This window comes from Channa argus, unplaced genomic scaffold (assembly GCF_033026475.1).
Source record: "Channa argus isolate prfri unplaced genomic scaffold, Channa argus male v1.0 Contig022, whole genome shotgun sequence".
Taxonomy (NCBI): domain Eukaryota; kingdom Metazoa; phylum Chordata; class Actinopteri; order Anabantiformes; family Channidae; genus Channa; species Channa argus.
Genome location: NW_027125241.1, coordinates 517,670 through 529,912, shown reverse-complemented (window position 1 = coordinate 529,912; position 12,243 = coordinate 517,670). Strand labels below are relative to the sequence as shown.

The 12,243-nt window shown below is 43.0% G+C and overlaps 9 non-coding genes across 9 annotated transcripts; all 9 read right to left on the bottom strand.

The window, feature by feature from the left end:
- Nucleotides 1–1,831: 1,831 nt before the first annotated feature.
- On the bottom strand, nt 1,832–1,904 carry trnam-cau (transfer RNA methionine (anticodon CAU)). The gene has a single exon. It is a non-coding gene; the product is annotated as a tRNA-Met (tRNA).
- A 1,674-nt stretch (nt 1,905–3,578) lies between these two features.
- On the bottom strand, nt 3,579–3,651 carry trnam-cau (transfer RNA methionine (anticodon CAU)). Its single transcript has one exon. It is a non-coding gene; the product is annotated as a tRNA-Met (tRNA).
- A 196-nt stretch (nt 3,652–3,847) lies between these two features.
- On the bottom strand, nt 3,848–3,918 carry trnag-gcc (transfer RNA glycine (anticodon GCC)). Its single transcript has one exon. It is a non-coding gene; the product is annotated as a tRNA-Gly (tRNA).
- A 233-nt stretch (nt 3,919–4,151) lies between these two features.
- trnag-gcc (transfer RNA glycine (anticodon GCC)) lies at nt 4,152–4,222 on the bottom strand. Its single transcript has one exon. It is a non-coding gene; the product is annotated as a tRNA-Gly (tRNA).
- A 94-nt stretch (nt 4,223–4,316) lies between these two features.
- Nucleotides 4,317–4,389, bottom strand: trnam-cau (transfer RNA methionine (anticodon CAU)). Its single transcript has one exon. It is a non-coding gene; the product is annotated as a tRNA-Met (tRNA).
- A 2,896-nt stretch (nt 4,390–7,285) lies between these two features.
- Nucleotides 7,286–7,358, bottom strand: trnam-cau (transfer RNA methionine (anticodon CAU)). The gene has a single exon. It is a non-coding gene; the product is annotated as a tRNA-Met (tRNA).
- Nucleotides 7,359–7,554: 196 nt separating this feature from the next.
- trnag-gcc (transfer RNA glycine (anticodon GCC)) lies at nt 7,555–7,625 on the bottom strand. Its single transcript has one exon. It is a non-coding gene; the product is annotated as a tRNA-Gly (tRNA).
- Nucleotides 7,626–9,868: 2,243 nt separating this feature from the next.
- trnam-cau (transfer RNA methionine (anticodon CAU)) lies at nt 9,869–9,941 on the bottom strand. The gene has a single exon. It is a non-coding gene; the product is annotated as a tRNA-Met (tRNA).
- Nucleotides 9,942–10,137: 196 nt separating this feature from the next.
- On the bottom strand, nt 10,138–10,208 carry trnag-gcc (transfer RNA glycine (anticodon GCC)). The gene has a single exon. It is a non-coding gene; the product is annotated as a tRNA-Gly (tRNA).
- Between the last annotated feature and the right edge of the window lie 2,035 nt (nt 10,209–12,243).

Sequence of the window (12,243 nt, the reverse complement as noted above, 5' to 3'; positions counted from 1 at the left end):
CCTGGATGTCCGCTTTAGTTTGGCTTGAATTTTAGGTTTTATATATGCTTTAAGCATCTAGAGTTCACGGAAAAAAACACTTGTTCTCCTAAAGCCTTTATTCCTTTGTCCTTTGCATTACCAATGCTCTCTCTAGAAGGTAGAGGACTGCACATATGTCCAAGCTGGCCATTCTACAATAGACCTGCCTCGTGTCAGGCTTGACAAAAAATGTAAACACCACCTCATCACATCTATCCTCATCACCACTGAACTACCGAGGCTGAGGGAAAAAGCATGCTAAATTGAAAAAATGTAAACATCTTTTCGCATTTCACAAAGGCAATAGCATTGACGCCCTTAATTGAGTCTTCATTAATTGTCTTCAGACTAATGAGGTTAGTACTTGGGACAGAATGTTTTGTTGGATGGTAAAACAGTTTCGGAGGCTGCCCAGCCCTCACGTCTACTCAAGAGATGGAGAGAAGGTAGAACTGTCTCAAAACATCTTTATAGAATACCCTCCCTTTTTCCTTTGTTCTGTTTCATGTCATTCTAGTGGTGTGAAAATGTGCAGGTGTTGAAGTCTAAGCTCCTTGACTGGCACAAATCTCGGTACTAGAGAGGGGAGCTGGAGTTCACGGAAAGAACACTTGTTGTGCTGAAGACTTTATTCCTTTGACCTTTGGATTACCAATGCTGTCTCTGGAAGGTAGAGGACCGCACATATGTCCAAGCTGGCCATTCTACAATAGACCTGCCTCGTGTCAGGCTTGACAAAAAATGTAAACACCTCATCACATCTATCCTCATCACCACTGAACTACCGAGGCTGAGGGAAAAAGCATGCTAAATTGAAAAAATGTAAACATCTTTTCGCATTTCACAAAGGCAATAGCATTGACGCCCTTAATTGAGTCTTCATTAATTGTCTTCAGACTATTGAGGTTAGTACTTGGGACAGAATGTTTTGTTGGATGGTAAAACAGTTTCTTTATAGCATACCTTCCCTTTTTCTTTTGTTGTGTTTCATGCCCTTCTAGTGGTGTGAAAATTTGCAGGTGCTGAAATCTAAGCTCCTTGACTGGCACACATCTTGGGTATTAGACAGGGGAGCGCAATTCCTGGATGTCCGCTTTAGTTCGGCTTGAATTTTAGGTTTTATATATGCTTTAAGCATCTAGAGTTCACGGAAAAAAACACTTGTTCTCCTAAAGCCTTTATTCCTTTGTCCTTTGCATTACCAATGCTCTCTCTAGAAGGTAGAGGACTGCACATATGTCCAAGCTGGCCATTCTACAATAGACCTGCCTCGTGTCAGGCTTGACAAAAAATGTAAACACCTCATCACATCTATCCTCATCACCACTGAACTTCCGAGGCTGAGGGAAAAAGCATGCTAAATTGAAAAAATGTAAACATCTTTTCGCATTTCACAAAGGCAATAGCATTGACGCCCTTAATTGAGTCTTCATTAATTGTCTTCAGACTAATGAGGTTAGTACTTGGGACAGAATGTTTTGTTGTAAAACAGTTTCGGAGGCTGCCCAGCCCTCACGTCTACTCAAGAGATGGAGAGAAGGTAGAACTGTCTCAAAACATCTTTATAGCATACCCTCCCTTTTTCCTTTGTTCTGTTTCATGTCATTCTAGTGGTGTGAAAATGTGCAGGTGTTGAAGTCTAAGCTCCTTGACTGGCACAAGTCTCGGTACTAGAGAGGGGAGCTGGAGTTCACGGAAAGAACACTTGTTGTGCTGAAGACTTTATTCCTTTGACCTTTGGATTACCAATGCTGTCTCTGGAAGGTAGAGGACCGCACATATGTCGAAGCTGTCCATTCTACGAAAAACCTGCCTCGTGTGAGGCTTGAACTCACGACCTTCAGATTATGAGACTGACACGCTGCCAACTGCGCCAACGAGGCTGAGGGAATGCGCCTGCTAAATTGAAAAACAATTGTAAACACCTTTTCACATTTCATAAAGACAATAGCATTGACACACTTAATTGGGTCTTCATTAATTGTCCTGAGAATAAATAGAAGGCTGAGACCTCTGTTACTGCATATCAGTCAGTCAAGCTGCGCTCATTTTGAGTTGTGAGACTTTTAAAGAGGTGCTTGCATTGGCCGGGATCGAACCCGGGTCTCCCGCGTGGCAGGCGAGAATTCGACCACTGAACCACCAATGCCCACGTGTTGGAAAAAGGAGTTCCATTGAAGACGCCATCGCGTGTAGACAGAATCTTTTTTGTACTTGGGACAGAATGTTTTGCTGAAAGGTAAAACAGTTTCGGAAACTGCCCAACCCTCGTGTCTACTCAAGAGATGGAGAGAAGGTAGAAGTGTCATAAATCATCTTTATAGCATACCTTCCTTTTTCCCTTTGTTGTGTTTCATGCCATTCTAGTGGGGTGAGAATTTGCAGATGCAGAGGCGAGAATTCGACCACTGAACCACCAATGCCCATGTGCCGGAGAAAGGAGTTCCATTGAAGACGCCATCGCGTGTAGACAGAATGTTTTTTGATGGTCCATCAGTACTACGTACTAAACCCAACACTAACCTCATCACCACTGAACTACCAATGCCCACATTGTGTTCCACTGCACCTCTGGACAGTCACACTAATGAAGTTAGTACTTGGGACAGAATGTTTTGTTGGAAAACTGTTTCGGAAGCTGTCCACCCATCACGTCTACTCAAGAGATGGAGAGAAGGTAGAAATGTTTTAAAACATCTTTATAGCATACCTTCCCTTTTTCTTTTGTTGTGTTTCATGCCCTTCTAGTGGTGTGAAAATTTGCAGGTGTTGAAATCTAAGCTCCTTGACTGGCACACATCTTGGGTATTAGACAGGGGAGCGCAATTCCTGGATGTCCGCTTTAGTTCGGCTTGAATTTTAGGTTTTATATATGCTTTAAGCATCTAGAGTTCACGGAAAAAAACACTTGTTCTCCTAAAGCCTTTATTCCTTTGTCCTTTGCATTACCAATGCTCTCTCTAGAAGGTAGAGGACTGCACATATGTCCAAGCTGGCCATTCTACAATAGACCTGCCTCGTGTCAGGCTTGACAAAAAATGTAAACACCTCATCACATCTATCCTCATCACCACTGAACTTCCGAGGCTGAGGGAAAAAGCATGCTAAATTGAAAAAATGTAAACATCTTTTCGCATTTCACAAAGGCAATAGCATTGACGCCCTTAATTGAGTCTTCATTAATTGTCTTCAGACTAATGAGGTTAGTACTTGGGACAGAATGTTTTGTTGTAAAACAGTTTCGGAGGCTCCCCAGCCCTCACGTCTACTCAAGAGATGGAGAGAAGGTAGAACTGTCTCAAAACATCTTTATAGCATACCCTCCCTTTTTCCTTTGTTCTGTTTCATGTCATTCTAGTGGTGTGAAAATGTGCAGGTGTTGAAGTCTAAGCTCCTTGACTGGCACAAGTCTCGGTACTAGAGAGGGGAGCTGGAGTTCACGGAAAGAACACTTGTTGTGCTGAAGACTTTATTCCTTTGACCTTTGGATTACCAATGCTGTCTCTGGAAGGTAGAGGACCGCACATATGTCGAAGCTGTCCATTCTACGAAAAACCTGCCTCGTGTGAGGCTTGAACTCACGACCTTCAGATTATGAGACTGACACGCTGCCAACTGCGCCAACGAGGCTGAGGGAATGCGCATGCTAAATTGAAAAACAATTGTAAACACCTTTTCGCATTTCATAAAGACAATAGCATTGACACACTTAATTGGGTCTTCATTAATTGTCCTGAGAATAAATAGAAGGCTGAGACCTCTGTTACTGCATATCAGTCAGTCAAGCTGCGCTCATTTTGAGTTGTGAGACTTTTAAAGAGGTGCTTGCATTGGCCGGGAATCGAACCCGGGTCTCCCGCGTGGCAGGCGAGAATTCGACCACTGAACCACCAATGCCCACGTGTTGGAAAAAGGAGTTCCATTGAAGACGCCATCGCGTGTAGACAGAATCTTTTTCTTGATGGTCCATCAGTACTACATACTAAACCACATACTAACCTCATCACCACTGAACTACCAATGCCCACATTGTGTTCCACTGCACCACTGGACAGTCGCACTAATGACATTTGTACTTGGGACAGAATGTTTTGTTGAAAGGTGAGTTGTGAGACTTTTAAAGAGGTGCTTGCATTGGCCGGGAATCGAACCCGGGTCTCCCGCGTGGCAGGCGAGAATTCGACCACTGAACCACCAATGCCCACGTGTTGGAAAAAGGAGTTCTATAGACCAATGCTGTCTCTGGAAGGTAGAGGACCGCACATATGTCGAAGCTGTCCATTCTACGAAAAACCTGCCTCGTGTGAGGCTTGAACTCACGACCTTCAGATTATGAGACTGACGCGCTGCCAACTGCGCCAACGAGGCTGAGGGAATGCGCCTGCTAAATTGAAAAACAATTGTAATCACCTTTTCGCATTTCATAAAGACAATAGCATTGACACACTTAATTGGGTCTTCATTAATTGTCCTGAGAATAAATAGAAGGCTGAGACCTCTGTTACTGCATATCAGTCAGTCAAGCTGCGCTCATTTTGAGTTGTGAGACTTTTAAAGAGGTGCTTGCATTGGCCGGGAATCGAACCCGGGTCTCCCGCGTAGCAGGCGAGAATACGACCGCTGAACCACCAATGCCCACGTGTTGGAAAAAGGAGTTCCATTGAAGACGCCATCGCGTGTAGACAGAATCTTTTTCTTGATGGTCCATCAGTACTACATACTAAACCACATACTAACCTCATCACCACTGAACTACCAATGCCCACATTGTGTTCCACTGCACCACTGGACAGTCGCACTAATGACATTTGTACTTGGGACAGAATGTTTTGCTGAAAGGTAAAACAGTTTCGAAAACTGCCCAACCCTCGTGTCTACTCAAGAGATGGAGAGAAGGTAGAAGTGTCTTAAATCATCTTTATAGCATACCTTCCTTTTTCCCTTTGTTGTGTTTCATGCCATTCTAGTGGGGTGAGAATTTGCAGATGCAGAGGCGAGAATTCGACCACTGAACCACCAATGCCCATGTGCCGGAGAAAGGAGTTCCATTGAAGACGCCATCGCGTGTAGACAGAATGTTTTTTGATGGTCCATCAGTACTACGTACTAAACCCAACACTAACCTCATCACCACTGAACTACCAATGCCCACATTGTGTTCCACTGCACCACTGGACAGTCGCACTAATGACATTTGTACTTGGGACAGAATGTTTTGCTGAAAGGTAAAACAGTTTCGGAAACTGCCCATCCCTCGTGTCTACTCAAGAGATGGAAAGAAGGTAGAAGTGTCTTAAATCATCTTTATAGCATACCTTCCCTTTTTCCTTTGTTGTGTTTCATGCCCTTCTAGTGGTGTGAAAATTTGCAGGTGTTGAAATCTAAGCTCCTTGACTGGCACACATCTTGGGTATTAGACAGGGGAGCGCAATTCCTGGATGTCCGCTTTAGTTTGGCTTGAATTTTAGGTTTTATATATGCTTTAAGCATCTAGAGTTCACGGAAAAAAACACTTGTTCTCCTAAAGCCTTTATTCCTTTGTCCTTTGCATTACCAATGCTCTCTTTAGAAGGTAGAGGACTGCACATATGTCCAAGCTGGCCATTCTACAATAGACCTGCCTCGTGTCAGGCTTGACAAAAAATGTAAACACCACCTCATCACATCTATCCTCATCACCACTGAACTACCGAGGCTGAGGGAAAAAGCATGCTAAATTGAAAAAATGTAAACATCTTTTCGCATTTCACAAAGGCAATAGCATTGACGCCCTTAATTGAGTCTTCATTAATTGTCTTCAGACTAATGAGGTTAGTACTTGGGACAGAATGTTTTGTTGGATGGTAAAACAGTTTCGGAGGCTGCCCAGCCCTCACGTCTACTCAAGAGATGGAGAGAAGGTAGAACTGTCTCAAAACATCTTTATAGAATACCCTCCCTTTTTCCTTTGTTCTGTTTCATGTCATTCTAGTGGTGTGAAAATGTGCAGGTGTTGAAGTCTAAGCTCCTTGACTGGCACAAATCTCGGTACTAGAGAGGGGAGCTGGAGTTCACGGAAAGAACACTTGTTGTGCTGAAGACTTTATTCCTTTGACCTTTGGATTACCAATGCTGTCTCTGGAAGGTAGAGGACCGCACATATGTCCAAGCTGGCCATTCTACAATAGACCTGCCTCGTGTCAGGCTTGACAAAAAATGTAAACACCTCATCACATCTATCCTCATCACCACTGAACTACCGAGGCTGAGGGAAAAAGCATGCTAAATTGAAAAAATGTAAACATCTTTTCGCATTTCACAAAGGCAATAGCATTGACGCCCTTAATTGAGTCTTCATTAATTGTCTTCAGACTAATGAGGTTAGTACTTGGGACAGAATGTTTTGTTGGATGGTAAAACAGTTTCTTTATAGCATACCTTCCCTTTTTCTTTTGTTGTGTTTCATGCCCTTCTAGTGGTGTGAAAATTTGCAGGTGTTGAAATCTAAGCTCCTTGACTGGCACACATCTTGGGTATTAGACAGGGGAGCGCAATTCCTGGATGTCCGCTTTAGTTTGGCTTGAATTTTAGGTTTTATATATGCTTTAAGCATCTAGAGTTCACGGAAAAAAACACTTGTTCTCCTAAAGCCTTTATTCCTTTGTCCTTTGCATTACCAATGCTCTCTCTAGAAGGTAGAGGACTGCACATATGTCCAAGCTGGCCATTCTACAATAGACCTGCCTCGTGTCAGGCTTGACAAAAAATGTAAACACCTCATCACATCTATCCTCATCACCACTGAACTTCCGAGGCTGAGGGAAAAAGCATGCTAAATTGAAAAAATGTAAACATCTTTTCGCATTTCACAAAGGCAATAGCATTGACGCCCTTAATTGAGTCTTCATTAATTGTCTTCAGACTATTGAGGTTAGTACTTGGGACAGAATGTTTTGTTGTAAAACAGTTTCGGAGGCTGCCCAGCCCTCAAGTCTACTCAAGAGATGGAGAGAAGGTAGAACTGTCTCAAAACATCTTTATAGCATACCCTCCCTTTTTCCTTTGTTCTGTTTCATGTCATTCTAGTGGTGTGAAAATGTGCAGGTGTTGAAGTCTAAGCTCCTTGACTGGCACAAGTCTCGGTACTAGAGAGGGGAGCTGGAGTTCACGGAAAGAACACTTGTTGTGCTGAAGACTTTATTCCTTTGACCTTTGGATTACCAATGCTGTCTCTGGAAGGTAGAGGACCGCACATATGTCGAAGCTGTCCATTCTACGAAAAACCTGCCTCGTGTGAGGCTTGAACTCACGACCTTCAGATTATGAGACTGACGCGCTGCCAACTGCGCCAACGAGGCTGAGGGAATGCGCCTGCTAAATTGAAAAACAATTGTAAACACCTTTTCGCATTTCATAAAGACAATAGCATTGACACACTTAATTGGGTCTTCATTAATTGTCCTGAGAATAAATAGAAGGCTGAGACCTCTGTTACTGCATATCAGTCAGTCAAGCTGCGCTCATTTTGAGTTGTGAGACTTTTAAAGAGGTGCTTGCATTGGCCGGGAATCGAACCCGGGTCTCCCGCGTGGCAGGCGAGAATTCGACCACTGAACCACCAATGCCCACATGTTGGAAAAAGGAGTTCCATTGAAGACGCCATCGCGTGTAGACAGAATCTTTTTCTTGATGGTCCATCAGTACTACATACTAAACCACATACTAACCTCATCACCACTGAACTACCAATGCCCACATTGTGTTCCACTGCACCACTGGACAGTCGCACTAATGACATTTGTACTTGGGACAGAATGTTTTGTTGAAAGGTAAAACTGTTTCGGAAGCTGTCCACCCATCACGTCTACTCAACAGATGGAGAGAAGGTAGAAATGTCTTAAAACATCTTTATAGCATACCTTCCCTTTTTCCTTTGTTCTGTTTCATGCCCTTCTAGTGGTGTGAAAATTTGCAGGTGTTGAAATCTAAGCTCCTTGACTGGCACACATCTTGGGTATTAGACAGGGGAGCGCAATTCCTGGATGTCCGCTTTAGTTTGGCTTGAATTTTAGGTTTTATATATGCTTTAAGCATCTAGAGTTCACGGAAAAAAACACTTGTTCTCCTAAAGCCTTTATTCCTTTGTCCTTTGCATTACCAATGCTCTCTCTAGAAGGTAGAGGACTGCACATATGTCCAAGCTGGCCATTCTACAATAGACCTGCCTCGTGTCAGGCTTGACAAAAAATGTAAACACCACCTCATCACATCTATCCTCATCACCACTGAACTACCGAGGCTGAGGGAAAAAGCATGCTAAATTGAAAAAATGTAAACATCATTTCGCATTTCACAAAGGCAATAGCATTGACGCCCTTAATTGAGTCTTCATTAATTGTCTTCAGACTAATGAGGTTAGTACTTGGGACAGAATGTTTTGTTGGATGGTAAAACAGTTTCGGAGGCTGCCCAGCCCTCACGTCTACTCAAGAGATGGAGAGAAGGTAGAACTGTCTCAAAACATCTTTATAGAATACCCTCCCTTTTTCCTTTGTTCTGTTTCATGTCATTCTAGTGGTGTGAAAATGTGCAGGTGTTGAAGTCTAAGCTCCTTGACTGGCACAAATCTCGGTACTAGAGAGGGGAGCTGGAGTTCACGGAAAGAACACTTGTTGTGCTGAAGACTTTATTCCTTTGACCTTTGGATTACCAATGCTGTCTCTGGAAGGTAGAGGACCGCACATATGTCCAAGCTGGCCATTCTACAATAGACCTGCCTCGTGTCAGGCTTGACAAAAAATGTAAACACCTCATCACATCTATCCTCATCACCACTGAACTACCGAGGCTGAGGGAAAAAGCATGCTAAATTGAAAAAATGTAAACATCTTTTCGCATTTCACAAAGGCAATAGCATTGACGCCCTTAATTGAGTCTTCATTAATTGTCTTCAGACTATTGAGGTTAGTACTTGGGACAGAATGTTTTGTTGGATGGTAAAACAGTTTCTTTATAGCATACCTTCCCTTTTTCTTTTGTTGTGTTTCATGCCCTTCTAGTGGTGTGAAAATTTGCAGGTGTTGAAATCTAAGCTCCTTGACTGGCACACATCTTGGGTATTAGACAGGGGAGCGCAATTCCTGGATGTCCGCTTTAGTTCGGCTTGAATTTTAGGTTTTATATATGCTTTAAGCATCTAGAGTTCACGGAAAAAAACACTTGTTCTCCTAAAGCCTTTATTCCTTTGTCCTTTGCATTACCAATGCTCTCTCTAGAAGGTAGAGGACTGCACATATGTCCAAGCTGGCCATTCTACAATAGACCTGCCTCGTGTCAGGCTTGACAAAAAATGTAAACACCTCATCACATCTATCCTCATCACCACTGAACTTCCGAGGCTGAGGGAAAAAGCATGCTAAATTGAAAAAATGTAAACATCTTTTCGCATTTCACAAAGGCAATAGCATTGACGCCCTTAATTGAGTCTTCATTAATTGTCTTCAGACTAATGAGGTTAGTACTTGGGACAGAATGTTTTGTTGTAAAACAGTTTCGGAGGCTGCCCAGCCCTCACGTCTACTCAAGAGATGGAGAGAAGGTAGAACTGTCTCAAAACATCTTTATAGCATACCCTCCCTTTTTCCTTTGTTCTGTTTCATGTCATTCTAGTGGTGTGAAAATGTGCAGGTGTTGAAGTCTAAGCTCCTTGACTGGCACAAGTCTCGGTACTAGAGAGGGGAGCTGGAGTTCACGGAAAGAACACTTGTTGTGCTGAAGACTTTATTCCTTTGACCTTTGGATTACCAATGCTGTCTCTGGAAGGTAGAGGACCGCACATATGTCGAAGCTGTCCATTCTACGAAAAACCTGCCTCGTGTGAGGCTTGAACTCACGACCTTCAGATTATGAGACTGACACGCTGCCAACTGCGCCAACGAGGCTGAGGGAATGCGCCTGCTAAATTGAAAAACAATTGTAAACACCTTTTCGCATTTCATAAAGACAATAGCATTGACACACTTAATTGGGTCTTCATTAATTGTCCTGAGAATAAATAGAAGGCTGAGACCTCTGTTACTGCATATCAGTCAGTCAAGCTGCGCTCATTTTGAGTTGTGAGACTTTTAAAGAGGTGCTTGCATTGGCCGGGAATCGAACCCGGGTCTCCCGCATGGCAGGCGAGAATTCGACCACTGAACCACCAATGCCCACGTGTTGGAAAAAGGAGTTCCATTGAAGACGCCATCGCGTGTAGACAGAATCTTTTTCTTGATGGTCCATCAGTACTACATACTAAACCACATACTAACCTCATCACCACTGAACTACCAATGCCCACATTGTGTTCCACTGCACCACTGGACAGTCGCACTAATGACATTTGTACTTGGGACAGAATGTTTTGCTGAAAGGTAAAACAGTTTCGGAAACTGCCCAACCCTCGTGTCTACTCAAGAGATGGAGAGAAGGTAGAAGTGTCTTAAATCATCTTTATAGCATACCTTCCTTTTTCCCTTTGTTGTGTTTCATGCCATTCTAGTGGGGTGAGAATTTGCAGATGCAGAGGCGAGAATTCGACCACTGAACCACCAATGCCCATGTGCCGGAGAAAGGAGTTCCATTGAAGACGCCATTGCGTGTAGACAGAATGTTTTTTGATGGTCCATCAGTACTACGTACTAAACCACATACTAACCTCATCACCACTGAACTACCAATGCCCACATTGTGTTCCACTGCACCACTGGACAGTCGCACTAATGACATTTGTACTTGGGACAGAATGTTTTGTTGAAAGGTAAAACTGTTTCGGAAGCTGTCCACCCATCACGTCTACTCAACAGATGGAGAGAAGGTAGAAATGTCTTAAAACATCTTTATAGCATACCTTCCCTTTTTCCTTTGTTCTGTTTCATGCCCTTCTAGTGGTGTGAAAATTTGCAGGTGTTGAAATCTAAGCTCCTTGACTGGCACACATCTTGGGTATTAGACAGGGGAGCGCAATTCCTGGATGTCCGCTTTAGTTTGGCTTGAATTTTAGGTTTTATATATGCTTTAAGCATCTAGAGTTCACGGAAAAAAACACTTGTTCTCCTAAAGCCTTTATTCCTTTGTCCTTTGCATTACCAATGCTCTCTCTAGAAGGTAGAGGACTGCACATATGTCCAAGCTGGCCATTCTACAATAGACCTGCCTCGTGTCAGGCTTGACAAAAAATGTAAACACCACCTCATCACATCTATCCTCATCACCACTGAACTACCGAGGCTGAGGGAAAAAGCATGCTAAATTGAAAAAATGTAAACATCTTTTCGCATTTCACAAAGGCAATAGCATTGACGCCCTTAATTGAGTCTTCATTAATTGTCTTCAGACTAATGAGGTTAGTACTTGGGACAGAATGTTTTGTTGGATGGTAAAACAGTTTCGGAGGCTGCCCAGCCCTCACGTCTACTCAAGAGATGGAGAGAAGGTAGAACTGTCTCAAAACATCTTTATAGAATACCCTCCCTTTTTCCTTTGTTCTGTTTCATGTCATTCTAGTGGTGTGAAAATGTGCAGGTGTTGAAGTCTAAGCTCCTTGACTGGCACAAATCTCGGTACTAGAGAGGGGAGCTGGAGTTCACGGAAAGAACACTTGTTGTGCTGAAGACTTTATTCCTTTGACCTTTGGATTACCAATGCTGTCTCTGGAAGGTAGAGGACCGCACATATGTCCAAGCTGGCCATTCTACAATAGACCTGCCTCGTGTCAGGCTTGACAAAAAATGTAAACACCTCATCACATCTATCCTCATCACCACTGAACTACCGAGGCTGAGGGAAAAAGCATGCTAAATTGAAAAAATGTAAACATCTTTTCGCATTTCACAAAGGCAATAGCATTGACGCCCTTAATTGAGTCTTCATTAATTGTCTTCAGACTATTGAGGTTAGTACTTGGGACAGAATGTTTTGTTGGATGGTAAAACAGTTTCTTTATAGCATACCTTCCCTTTTTCTTTTGTTGTGTTTCATGCCCTTCTAGTGGTGTGAAAATTTGCAGGTGTTGAAATCTAAGCTCCTTGACTGGCACACATCTTGGGTATTAGACAGGGGAGCGCAATTCCTGGATGTCCGCTTTAGTTCGGCTTGAATTTTAGGTTTTATATATGCTTTAAGCATCTAGAGTTCACGGAAAAAAACACTTGTTCTCCTAAAGCCTTTATTCCTTTGTCCTTTGCATTACCAATGCTCTCTCTA